This window comes from Solanum pennellii, chromosome 7 (genome assembly GCF_001406875.1).
Source record: "Solanum pennellii chromosome 7, SPENNV200".
Classification (NCBI taxonomy): Eukaryota; Viridiplantae; Streptophyta; class Magnoliopsida; order Solanales; family Solanaceae; genus Solanum; species Solanum pennellii.
In genome coordinates this window covers 13,869,921-13,885,035 of record NC_028643.1, presented here as the reverse complement: position 1 = coordinate 13,885,035, position 15,115 = coordinate 13,869,921, and positions in this window count along the sequence as shown.

Sequence of the window (15,115 nt, the reverse complement as noted above, 5' to 3'; positions counted from 1 at the left end):
ATTTGCAAGAAGACTTGGACCTTTCCCCAAAGTTATTAGTAGGTCCTCAAGTTCGGGGATGTTTCCATTCTTCTATTCTAGCTATGATGTTGGTTGTGTCTAAAGAAAGTCATTCTTTCCTTTATCATTTGATAATATCGTTGTAAGCCTATAATGCATGTTGTACTTGTGTATGGGATTATGACCAACTTTGTAATACTCTTTATATGGTTTAATGTGAGACAATGTTATTAGACTATTTTATATGTATTGGCTATGTTGCCTAGACGAGAAGGCTATGTAAGCTTCAATAAGCAAGGAGTCTATGTAAACTCCATATATTATATGTGAGAGGTCTATGTATACCTCACTATGTAAAAATTTTTAAATTTTCTGCATTTTTAACCCATGATATGTTATGATGAATTCTAAGGGCTTGGAAAAATTCTCTTCGAGGATGAAGACGCCGACTACATCTAGGGGGTGCTCCCTGGTCGTGACGAACTTTGTATCAGAGCATGAGGATGAAGTAATCTTAGGAATGATGTCTCATTAAACCACATCGACGTAGAGTCTTGTTATGTGTGTGAAACATGCCACACTTATGAATTAAAGCTATGTGATGATTAGGAAATTCTCATCTTCTTGGTAATCTTATGACGTGCCTCAAGAGTCTTGACTCTATGTATCCTTTCTACTAATATATTTCTTGTGTTTATAGGTAATAAATACAAGAAGGAACAACGATCGAAGGGCCAAAGAGGAGAACGCGAATGAGGTTGTTCCCCCTCAAGCTGCTCAAAACCCTCAAGTTCCTATTGAAGAAGAGGTTATTTCTAATGTAGAGATAAGGGCGACAATTCATAGTTTGACTCAAGTGTTGGCTACTCAATTTTCTAAGGATACTAGGGTGCAAGTGAACCCTAATGCTAGCACCATCGCATCGAGGATAAGGGATTTCACAAGGATGAATCCTACTAATTTCTTTGGCTCCAAGGTGGAAGAATACCCACAAGGGTTCATAGATGATGTATTCAAAGAGGTGGATGTCATGGGTGTAAATTCTCAAGAAAAGATGGAACTAGCCGCCTATCAACTCAAAGATGTAGATCAAGTTTGGTATGAATAATGGAAGGATGAGAGGTCAGTTAGAAAAAGTCGGATTACTTGGGGGGGCTTTCAAGATGGATTTTCTTGATAGGTTCTTTCCTTTGGAACTAGGGGAGATAAAGATGCAAGAATTCATAAATCTTAGCCAAGGGAATATGAGTGTGAAGGAGTATAGCCTCAAGTTGTAACACCTCTAAAACGACTTAGGTGTAACACCTTGTGTGTCTTAGTGTGTTTCATCGAGTTTACGTGTTCGTTTTGGATAAAATTGATGTGAGAGGTCCTAAAATCATATACAAACATATTCAAGCTTGAAACGTCCGGGCAAAAGTCTCCAAGAACCAACTAAGGGTCCTTGAGGAAGGACCCATCTTGGTGGCCGAACCTGCCTAAGGCAGTCCCACCTATGGAGGCAATCGACGTCTAGTAGGCTGGTTGACGCCCCATGGGTGGAGGGCGTCGATGGATACTTAGTCGTGGGAGCTTGGCCTTCCAACGTCCATCCTCTGTCCCAAACCACGGACCAGCAGGACGGTCCGTTGGTTGGGTGACGCCCCGTTGATGGGCGAGTGTAGGTGAGTCTGCATTTCGCCTGCTTCACTGTAAAGTGAAGGGGTGAATAGGTATATTCACCCCATGTCCAGATAAATGTTTGGGAGGTTTACTAAGGGTATTATAGGTATATTAAATAGCTTTATAAGTCCTAAACACCTAAATGAATTCATTATTACAAATCAAAACCCAAAATCTTTAAGAAACTCTCTAGAACTCCATTGAAGTCAAAACTCAAGATGAGCTTGGATTGAAGATTGGTTGGTGATTCTTTATCAATTCCTCATCAAATTCGTGGTCTAGCATTGATTGGGGTATGACTCTTCATCCTTGAATCTCTTTTCTTCAAGGAGCCAAACTTCAAAGTGATTTCAAAAGTCTTTCAAAGATGAACTTGTTCAATTTTGATATCTATCTATGCGTTCTTGCATAAATTTGTTTGAATAATTATATATTGATTGAATTGATATTAATTTGATGGTTTTAACCTAATTACTCTATGAACCCATCTAATTCATAAACCCTAGTTTTTGACTACTTTGTGGGTAACTTGATTATGTCTTAATACTATTGAATTCTTATGTAGTTTGATTAAGGCTATTGAATTATGATAGAATCATGTTAGAATTGTTAATATGCTTACCCTAAATTCATAAATCTATGTAGTGTGATCTTTGATTCATTGTCTATTGTAATTATTGAACTGAATTGGTGTTCATGGCCATGGGTAAGGGCCTTTGAGTCTTGTGTTGGATGATTTAGCTATGGATTGAAGTGGTGAGAGTATATTGGTGGTACCCTGACCTAATTCTCTTTATATTATGTAGTTTATGTCTTGAATTATGTTTATGATTGGTATAGTCCACTTATGGTGGCGGTGCTATGTGCTTTACTTGTGAATTATGTGGCCTCGTCGGCGTTACTTTATGCACTATGATGATAATGGCCTTGTCGGGATTACTTCATGTATTATTATAGTTTATGTACTTGTTTTATGTGAAATATTATCATATCTATCTACATGTGAGTAATGTGAAAGTATGTGTTCTTCTATTGACATTAGCTGATCATGTTAGACTATGACTATGTCCTTATGTGTGTAGTCTTAGGGTTGATGCATAATTCTTCCTACTTGGTTATGTGAGTCTTATGATGGTTATATTTATTATATTAAAGTAGTTAATAGGGTGATCTATAGATGATGTATGTTATGCCTATGTGCTTATATAATGATATGTTATATGTGATGTATGTGTGAGTCTTGTTTTGATAGACTTGTGTCCCTTACTTGATACATGTAGAATGTGAATATGAGTTCTTGACTTAGTATGATAAAGCCTCTTAGTCTTGTATGTGTGATTGACATGTGACCTTGAACATTGCTAAGAAGGTCCTTTATGTGGAACCTTCATCCTATATGTAAGGTTATGATACCCTTGAAGTTGAAAGTCATAATGGTATCCTTCTAGTGTGAATGGTGGACTTAGGGTTGGTTGGCTGGAACAACATGAAATTATCCTTAGGAAAGTCATTGAGCTATCATCTTATCTATTGTAGGTAACCTTAATGGACCCTCTTTGGTAAGGTGTAATGTGATTGGGTTGTGAACTAGATATGGAACCTCTTCAAGTATTATTTTATGTGAGTTACTCTATGAGAACAAAGGATAGCACCGAGTAAATATGGTTTGGGAAGTATCTGTAGTTAAGGATGAGTCTATAGTACAAAGAAACCCTTCATATTTCTTAATTATGTGCCTACATGAGATGTGTCCTAGTTCTACCATTGGACCGTATAACAAACTTCCAATGGGTAGGTTCATGAGTCCGGATTCCATGCATAGCTATTATGGTCTATGTCGGTTATTGTCTATTCTCATCATATGGGATACCTACTAGTATTGAGAAGTTCTATGAAGTGTAGGTGGTGGTATGGGACACTATCTAGACATTGCACGATTAGGCTTTGAAGATGTTACTGAGTGAATCCCTAGGTCTTCTCCAAGACCATTACTTGAATGTCCTTATATATTGAATGTCTTTAAAGTGAACTAATGAAGATAACAACTTAAGTTAGAAAGCATGTTAATGAATAAGTAATTATCTAGGGTAGTTTAAGGGTTGTCTAGTTAAGGTGTGAAGGGGGCATAAAGGATGGTCTCTTCATGTCTTACTTAGGGATGTTTTAAGAATGACACTAGATAGGAAATTTGGTTGATAAATTAGACATGATCCAAACTTAGGTAGTTTTAAGGATTATTTAGGTAATCTTGGAGAGGGTGTATGGGTGTTTTATTCTTGAATTACTTAAGTAAGTCTTTTAATAACCTTTGGGAGGAGAATGTCCTATTATACATATATATGTTATGTTATGTAATGAGAATGATCTTATCCTAGCTACTCTAAAGTATCCCATAGGTGTGTGTGAAGGGATTGTATGGGCAGTCGCTTTATAACTCACTCAAGTGAGCCTTGGAATCACCTTTGGTAGGAGGATCTCATTGTTAAGTGTTTTGTAGGTGTTATTGATGCTATATTGTGCAGTGTGGATTATTGGTGAAGTTACAGCGAAGTCCCTGTAATGTCACTGTAGTGTTACTACAACTTTCATGTAATGTGGCTATAATTTATAATGTCTTCTAATTATGTTGTTTGGTTTTTAAATGTGATCCTTATGCTTATACTATGAATTTTTAATAAAATGAGCATATTTCTCATAAATGTCTGTTCTCATGATTTTATGCATTAAGTCATACTTAGTACATGTGTTTGTACTAATTTCATACATTTTGTTATATCTAAAGGTGTAGGTGGAGGGTGAGAGGTATGTTGGAGCAAGCTTGGAAACTAGTATTCTTTCAAGCAAGTTGAAGTATGTCCTCACTTGACTCGAGGGCATAACTATCTTTAGATTTCTTTTAATTCAAAGTATTGTAATAGGCTAAGTATTTCTATATTCGTATTATATCGGCCGTGTCCCAAGTATTCTTGAGTCTAAGTTTGGCATATGTTGAGACTTAGTATTTTCTATGAATTTTATATAAAAGATGTTTTTAAGATATTTCGTGTGAAAAGTTTTAATTCCGCACTAATTTTCATACATGTTATGCGATGAATGATGTCAAGGGCTTGTACAAGACCTTGGAGAGGTCAAGTACGCCATGTCACGCACTGAGAGTGCCATATCTTCTAGGGTGTGCTCTTGGGGTGTGTCACAAGTTCACTCAACTCACCAAGTATGCTCCTACTATTTTGGCAGATTCTAGGGCTAAGATGAAAAAAATTATTATGGGGGTCCGACCTTGTGATTAATGAGTGTAGGTCGGCTATGTTAATTCACCATGGATATCTCTCGTCTCATGGTTCATGCCGAGCAGATTGAGGAACAAAAGGTTAAGCAAGTTAGTAGGGAGTTGAAGAAGACAAGAGCTGAAGATGGAAATTCTTACAAGGCTAGATTTGAAGTGCAAGAGAAGCCAAGGTTCAAGAGGAAGTTTTCGAAACAAGGCCCTTCAAACACTCCAAAGATCAACAAAGGTAAATGGTCTACACCTACCCTTAAGAAGGGAGAGGTAGTGGTCCTTATGTGGATATGTCACATCCGGGGAGCACCCCCTAGAAGTAACATGGCGTACTTGACCTCTCGGAGGTCTTATACAAGCCCATACTTATCATTCATCGCATTGACATAATAAATTTAGCGGAAAATTTGAAACTTTTCATAGCACATCATATGCTAGAAACTTTACTTCACATATATATAAAGCATAAGTCGTAATATATATTTAGACCTTAAGTTTCTTTGTCATCTTAGACTCAACAACTTTGGAGTACATTAGGGACACGACCCTTAAGACATAAACATAAGTACAATATTTATGACTTTATAGTAAACCATAACATAGAAATCCTTGGACTTAAGGATTCCTTTCCTTGAGCTTGGGAATCACATATAATGCTCCTCAACATTCAAAACAACCTTTAAGCATCCATAACCTACATTTTTTGTAAAAAATAGAGAAGAATGAGATTATTACAATAATGCACTAAGTATGACAACTATGCAAAAACATGCATTTAAAAGGGACATCTTCTTAAAATCATACTTCATGCGTTTTTTAGTGAATCTTTATAAAACCTTTAAACAATAGCATTTATATCATTCATATACTTCATATAAACATATTCAAAGGCCAAACATCACATTAGATCACATATAGAATTTATGACATTTTCAAGTCCTTTTACAGTAAGCTCTTTCACGTTTACAATCAGCATTATTTCCTTTTATTCATTAACTTCCCAAGTAACCGTCTAGTGATACTTAGTGCAATGTATTACCTTAAGGTCACAAGAAAGCATACATATAACTTACACAAGGCAACACCATACCATCATAGGAGTTTAGTACAACATAGACATATTTAAGCCAACACCATAGGACAATTACAGTAAGTTACATTCAACTTATGTCACGCCCCTAGCTACCCCCGAGACGTAGACACGGAACCTAGGACCACAAGTGATCCCAATCTAACCCTGCTGGCATGATCATGAGCATACTAAAGATAATAAACTGATGCGGAAGTTAAATCATAATAAAATCTGATAAGATGGGGAATACTCATATTCTATAACTGAGATATTTGAAAACAATGAGTTTAATACAAAGGATTTATTAACTCAATACTAAGATAAATCTAACTATGTCTGAAATAAGCCTCTAAGCTAGACTAGAAATATTGGGACAAGCCCCAGCTAAATCTAGCAAAAACTGAAACTAAATGACTAAAGATTGAAATGAAACTCATAACTGTTGTCCTGGGAGAATGAGGACTCACCACTGAATCTACTGAACTGGAGATCAGAAATTGATCTATGTGTGATGTGGATGCTGAGAACTTGAACCTACATCACGAGAAGATGTAGCTCATGTATGCGTCAGTACTTGAAAGGTACTGAGCATGTAGGATAGAATAAAGCTGAAATAAAACATAACTTAACAAGCACAAAAGCAAGTAAAATAATATGATCATGATATGCTGATTTCTAAGCTAACTGGATGCAATGACAAATTTATAACATGCTGAAACTGAATACTGAATATACTGATAAATGGTCAATGCAAAGAGTCTGACTGAACTGTGGGAGCTACTAAAAACATGCATTTAAAAGGGAGATTTTCTTGAAATCATACTTTATGCATTTTTGAGTAAATCTTTATAAAACCTTTAAACAATATCATTTATATAATTCATATACTTCATATAAACATATTCAAAGGTCAAACATCACATAAGATCTCATATAGAGTTTATGACATTTTTCAAGTCCTTTTAGAGTAAGCTCTTTCGCGTTTACAGTGCATTATTTCCTTTTATCCATTAACATCCCAAGTAACCCTCGCGTGATACATGGTGGAATGTATTACCTTACGGTCACAAGAAAGCATACATATAACTTACACAAGGAAACACATACCATCATAGGAGTTTAGTACAACATAGACATATTTAAGCCAACACCATAGGACAATTACAGTAAGCTACATTCAACTTACACCTATAATGACTTCACTTTACATACATCATTGTTAGACTTTGTTCATGACCCCAATCTTTGTCCACCAGTGCAATTAACATATGAAGTCCCATAACCCCATACATTTTTAATAAACCTTTCATGAGACCACAAACCTTAACATTTCATACATCAACAAGTAAAGATAACTTCATTCATGTCAATACAAGACCTTCATCATATAATCATTTAGACCAACATAGTGCATATAAGGATAAGATCACATTTCATAGGTTTATACCATGCACATCTTCATAACAAGTATATAGATACTAGAATGTCATGCATATGGACATAAACATAAACATACACATTAGGTCACATTCCTAGGACTTCCTAAGGAGCTACTTGTGCAATGTCTAGATGGGTTCATTACTTCTACCTATCATAAGTAACTTACCTTAAGTCCTCCTATTTAGGATCCTATTCATTCACTTCCATTGTCCATTTTACTTTAGGGAAACTATGGCCTTAACCGACACTAAGACCAATTTGGTGTTGTAGAGACTTACACTAATGGAAGGTGTTCTCACTTAGCCGAAGTAGAACATTAACATGCATCCTAGCATCCTAAATGAATTCACTTTGCTTGATCCTATGTGGCAAGCATAGTTTATGGAATTAAGAGATAGGTCTTCCCTCTTCATACTACTTGATAATTGGGGCCTCTTGTCATGAGAAAACATGGGTGAATCTTCCTCAAAGGGAAGTCATCACTTCATGTGGATCCATAGGTGAGTATTCTTCTAAGGGAAGTCAACACTCTATAAGCAACAAATGGTGAATCTTCCTCCAAGGAAAGTTAACACCTCTCAATGTCAAGTTCATTTGGTGCTAAGCTAAGTTCCCTTTATTGAAAAGTCTTTATTACATTTATTCATAAAACATAGCTTAGAATATTTATTCCTCATATGCTTATAGAATATCCAAGCATCTATCTAGTTTATAATATTCTTGGGAACACCTTGCAATGTCCCTCTATTAACTAGATCATCATTCATGTTTGTGTGTATTTATATGTGAGAAAAACCTTTCACATAACACATAATATCAAGGGTTACCAAGGGTTTTATAGTGTATTGTGACGCTGCTCGAGTAGATTTGGGTTGTGTCCTCATGCAACATGGTAAGGTGATAGCCTATGCCTCTAGGAAACTCAAGGTGCATGAGAAGAGCTATCCAACTCATTATCTGGCGGTCGTAGTGTTTGCCTTGATAATATGGAGGCATTATCTTTACAGGGTACATGTGGACGTATGTACTGATCACAAGAGTCTTCAATATGTGTTTACTCAAAAGAGTTAAATCTTCAACAAAGAAGATGGTTGGAATTGTTGAACGATTACGACATGAGTGTTCTCTACCACCCCGACAAGGCCAACGTGGTTGCGGATGCTCTAAGTCTTATGACCATGGGTAGTATGTCTCATAAAGAAGAATCTAAGAAAGACCCAGTGAAAGATGTTCATAGGCTTGCTCGGTTGGGTGTTCGACTAGAAGATTCTCCAAATGATGGTTTTGTGGCCATCATAACTCCGAACCATCTTTAGTGATTGAGGTGAAGTCTAAGCAACATCTTGATCCATTATTCATGAAGTTGAAGGAATTGGTTCCTGGTAAGCTTAATGAGTCATTCTCCCAAGGGGGGATGGGGTGCTTAGGTACCAAGGTAGGTTGTGTGTACCCGATGTTAATGATTTGAGAAAGAGAATTTTGGAGGATGCTCATGGTTCCCGATATTCTATTCATACGGGTGCCACCAAAATGTATCGCGATCTCAAGAGATCTATTGGTGTGATGGTTTCAAAAGCTGGGTGGTTTGACTCAAGTAATAAATGGTCCTACTTGGAAGCGGAAAGGCATTAACATGGACTTCGTAGTGGGTTTGCCTCGAACGCGTAGGCAAAATGACTCAATATGGGTTGTTGTGAATAGGTTGATGAAATCCGCTCACTTTATCCCCATTAAGTCTACTTATTCGGCGGAAGAGTATGCTAGAATATACTTAACTGAGCTTCCATGAGATCCCTTTGTCCATCATATCGGATAGAGGTGCTCAATTTACCTCTCGTTTTTTGAGGTATTTTCAAAAAGGGTTGGGGTACTCAAGTGAAGCTTAGCACCGCTTTTCACCCTTAAATGGATGGTCAAGCGGAGCGTACCATTCAAACCCTAGAAGATATGTTAAGAGCTTGTGTAATTGATTTCAAGGGGAATTGGGACGATCACCTACCATTGATTGAGTTCTCTTACAACAATAGCTACCATTCGAGTATCTCCATAGATCCTTTTGAAACACTCTATGGTAGGAGATGTAGGTCTTCGGTTGGATGGTTTGAGGTAGGTGAGTCTTCACTTCTTGGTCTCGAGATAGTCTATGAATCTTTGGAAAAAGTTCGGGTGATAAGAGATAGGTTGAAAATAGCCTATTGTCGGAAAAGTCTTATGCTGACAATAGAAGTAGAGACCTTGAATTTGAAGTAGGTTTTGGGTGCACTTGAAGATTACACCCATGAAAGGGGTGATGAGATTCAGTAAAAAGGGGAAGCTAAGTACTCGATATGTAGATACCCATGAGATATTGTAACGGGTCGGAAAAGTTGCTTATGAGTTGAAATTACCTAGTGAACTAACTTCAGTTCATTTGGTATTTCATGTCTCCGTGCTCAAGAAATGTATAGGGGATCCGGTGTCTATCCTCCCTATTGAAGGGTTGGGAGTGAATGAGAATCATTCTTATGAAAAGGTTCCGGTGGAAATCCTTGATCATGTGGCCTTTGTAAAAGTTCTATGGAGAAACCACCTAGTTGAGGGTGAAACATGGGAGGCCGAGGCCGACATGAAGTCCCGCTATTCTCATCTTTTTCCTAATTAAGGGTAGTAGTTCCTATTAATAATGAAAATAATGAATAAATTTGATTTTGTCTTATTTACTAAGTATGTGCATATTTTTGTAAAGGTTTATGTCAAAATGAGTTTTCATGAAAAAGGCTTTTTGTATTAACTTGGACTAATGTGAAATGTATGTTTTTGCCTTCTTGAGATTTTTGGTCTTTTCGATGTTATCTTGATAAGAATAGCATGATAACTCATTGGTGTCATTTTGAGCTCACGTTAATGTCAAGAAGGTAGTTCCTTATTCTGTGTTGTGAAAAGTTGAGCTCTTATGTATTTTGACTTGTGACTTGAGTTGCTATGTGTAATGTCACGGTTATGTGTTGAATGGAGTTGTGAATTACTCCTTTGAGTTGTAACTCATGTTGATTACATGTTGTTGGTTGGGCTGCTAGTATTGAGTCTATCCTCTCCCTATAAAAAGATTTTAGCATCATTCGGGGATGAATGTTCCTAAGGGGGATAATGTAACACTCAGAAAGTCAATGACTTAGTCTAGAATCTCACATGATGAGCTAAGACTCGAAACATTGTTTCTAGGTGTAAAATAATGTATTGAAACTAATTAGGAAGTGTTAGAGTCAAAATGTCAAGAAACGACCATGACGTCCGAAGACTAGTGAAACAGAGGCTAGTGTGCCTTGGCATGTTTCATAGGGTTTTAAGAGTTGGAATTTAGTGAAATTTGATAAAAAGGTGTTAAATACATGGAAGAGTGCGTTTAGGGTCGAAACGTCCGGGTACGACTCCCCAAGTACCAACCTAAGGGTCCTTGGAGAGGACCCTACATTTAGACCCAAAAGTTGTCATTCGACAGTAGCCAATCGACGAACCATCGATGGGTCAGTGGCTCATCGATGGTGTCGCTGGTCAAGACATAGATTATCCTCAAAAAGGCCTCAAAAACCAAGTCTCTTATCAGAACCATAGATGACCATAAATATCGTAACGTGTTTTATTAATTAAAAAAATAAATAAGGTAAAAGTTGAGGGAACTGACCATAAATGTAGTTCAAATGGGTCCCATCACATTTAATGATATTCAGTGAATGGATATTTGCAATTTAATAGAAAATGATGGGTCTTTTGTGGAGCTATTGATGTAGTCTAAAGAATAAAGCTGAAAGCACAATCCCTATTAAGTAAACTGATCTTTGAAAATACCATTATATATATTGAAATTATTTGTTAAAATCTTTTATAATCAAATCCTAATAAGTAATATCACCTGTTATGATTAAGTACTAAAGAATAAACTCTATAAAATATTACGTGATTTATTGAAGTAAAATACATCTTAATTAATTAATATTAAGTAAAATGAACTGTAAATTTAAATACATGGCGTGCATACACTGGATTGGTGTATACACCCGGTACGGACAAGTTTTACCCTTATAAAATAAAAGATGATGCTTATAATAAATCAGTGGAATAGATATGTTCTTCTCATCTCTCATATTTTAATTGATGAAATTATATTTGATTAAATGAAAATCATCTTATGTTTTAGAATTGAACTAGAGAGCAATGTGCTAAAGAATGTGCAACATACTTTACAATAAGAAAACATTAATATCTTTATTGTAAGCTTTATGTTTTGTATTTATTTCAAACAACTAATAAACATTCATAAATTAAATGATTTAATATAGTAATAAAACAATATATTCAAACAATAAAATAATTATTTTAGTGAATTTTTTTCTTTATCGCTTTCTGATCCTTAAATTAACATGCGAACATAAACACAGGATAACTCAAGCGAACATAAACACAGGATAACTCAAGGAAATATGTATAATGCATGTGTACAATTATTTTCAATCATGTAAATTTTCTTAAGATAAGGTATCAATTAATAGTCATGTTTTTTTTTCACAGGATCCCCTGGCTGATAACAAAGGAGCATAAACTCACCTACAATTGATCTTTTGCATTTTTATATAATTTTTAAGATATTATTTATTCCCTGACTGATAACAAAGGAGCATAAACACACCTACAATTGATTTTGTGCATTCTGATATAATTTTTAAAATATTGTTTACAAAAAGATCTCTATATATAATATAATATAATATAATATAATATAATACAAAATAATATAATATAATATAATATAATTAATAGCTATTTTTTTCTAATTTGTAGATTTTCACAAAAAATTGAACTTATTAATTAAAACAATACTAACAAATTATAAAACATCTATACATAACTTATCCTTCCATCTCAGTCTCACTTCACGTAATCTTCACTAATTAATATATCTATAAATTTTTTAAACATTTTATATTTTATCAATAAATTATTTAATTTAATATGCATTCTTTTTTAGAGATAAGGTGGTTCACAATTATCCTTATTAATCTAAGAACATAAATATGTATAGATAAATATACAATCTTATTTTATGAACTTATATTTGGTAAAATGAAAATCGTTTCATTTTGCAAGTTTGAACTAGAGAAGGTGGTTCATAATTTATATTTGTTATTTCTAACTCAAAAAATTATTCATTTTAAAATATTCACGCGACGCGGGAGAATGCATACTAGTACACATTAATACGATGGGTTACATGCGTGAAATGCTTACCCATAAACTATTGTGTATATATATAAAAAGAGAAAAAGGACAAATATATCCTGAACTATCGTAAATGGTATGTAGATACCTTCAGTCATACTTTTGAAACATTGATGCCCTTGTCGTTTAAAAACTAGAGCACATATATATTTCATTATAACAAAAGACTAAATGGGGACACGTGACACAATTTAATCGGTCGATAAATATCAAATCGATAGATAAGATTATGACACGTATATCCGTTAGTATAAATGATATGTATACTCTAGTTATTGAACGACAAAAGTACTAATATCTCAAAAATATGACAAAAATATTTAAATATAATATAATAATTTGAGATATTTTTTATTGAACATCAAAAGTATCAATATCTCAAAAATATAAAAAGAGATATTTAGATTCTATTTACGGTAGTTCCAGTTATATCAATCCTTTTTTTCTATATAAATAATGACGATGATGATGGTAAATATAGTAGTGAACGGCACCGATCCAACTCCACCGCCTTTGATCAAATACATCGGCGCGCGTCTTATCTCCACCGTCTTTCATATTCCTCAAACCTATAAATAACTATGAACTATTGTTTTGGTTCCATCACGGTTTGGTTTGGTTCCAGTTGTACTTTTTGGTGTTCTTGAGGATATGCACTGTGTTTGATCAAGACACTTTGTAATTATTGGTATGATGATGATGGGTAATTATTGTGGATTATGATAGTGGATGATTATAATTGTTTGATCAAGATATGGGTGATTATTCCATCCCTGTTCGTTTTTTGCTTTATTTCTATGATTTAGCTGGTATCTTGAGGATATAGCAGTGTTTGATTGTTGAGATGAGTAGTTATTGTTGATCAAGATACTGGTAGTTATTGTTGATCAAGATACTGGGTAATTATCGTTGATCATGGGTAATTATTGTATGATCAAGACACTGGGCCAATTATTGTATGATCTAGATATTGGGTCACTGAATGATTTAGATACCGGGCCAATTACTGTATGATATAGATATAGGTAATGATTGTTGATCAAGATATGGGTGATTATTGTATATTGATGGGTGATTATTGTATATTGATTCCTTCCTTTAGGGGAGCAATTGGTTTGGATTTTGATTTCTTAGCCATCTCAGAATTATATAAATCTCACCTTAAGGTTGAAGAAAGAGGAATGTAGATTTTGGGATTTTTTGACATTTTCTTTTGGCCAATTTGTCGGTTTTTTTGTTGTTCTTTGTTTGATCAAGTATGGGCAATGATGATAAGGGAATGATTGTAGGTACCTACCTTCCAGTGGATTGCATGATTCTCCTTCTACGCTTGTTGTTACCTAATCTTCATATCATTTCCTTTATTTGTTCTCATTTCTTGTGTATTATATAGTGCATTGCAATCCTTTAGATTGATTCTAATAAGAGCAGACAGCAGATGCGTGAGCAAGAGTGTATTTTCACAGCTACAACCATTTTTCTTGGGGTACTTTTATATGAGTCGACTAAATAATTGAAGGCTCGTTTATGGGCCTATATAATTAATTATTTTTCCAATTCTAGTTTAAATTTTTTTTTTCCTAATTTCACATTTTATTTTATTATAGTTTTTAAAAATTTCTACTATTTAAAAAAATTACAAAAATTTTCACAGATACATCTCCTCTCTAGGACATTTCTATCCTCTCTCGAATACATCTTTATCCCCTCTTAAATGCATCTTTCCTCACGGATACACCCATATTTTCTCTCTAGTACACTTATCCTCTCTCGAATTCATCCGTGAGATATGTGTGTGCAAGTTTTTTGAATAGTGTCACGACCGATGTATCCATGTTTATGTTGATGTATCCAAAAAAATTTAATTCTAAGAAATTTTTGTGAGTATAGATATAATGTAATTAGCTCTTAACACCATGAAAATTTATGTAATTTTTATTTAATTTATGTGACATATTTTTCTCCGTAGTTAATTTCAAAAGAATGATACATTAATATATTTAATAACTTTGACTTCAAAATATTCATTTTATTCTTAGTAAGATGATTTATAATCATATGAGCATCTATGGTTTGTTTTAGACTACGAGTTTTAAAAAAAAAAATTTAAAAAAAAATTCTTGTTAAGTTAAATAAACATTACATAAATCGAAATGGAGTTGGTACAAATGTTAGATCCATTTTATATTTATAAAATTAAAGGTTTTATAACTATTTTGCCTTTTAATAATACTAACAATTAAAATACTAAAGTTCTTTCACTATTATTTTTAATAGTATACTTTTATCAATATTCTGCCGATAATAACCCAAATTGTAGTAAAGTAACTTAATTTGAAATTCAAGTATTTATATCAATTGTAGAACATTTGTTTTTGAGTTGTAAAGCATTCATAATCTAATATTTA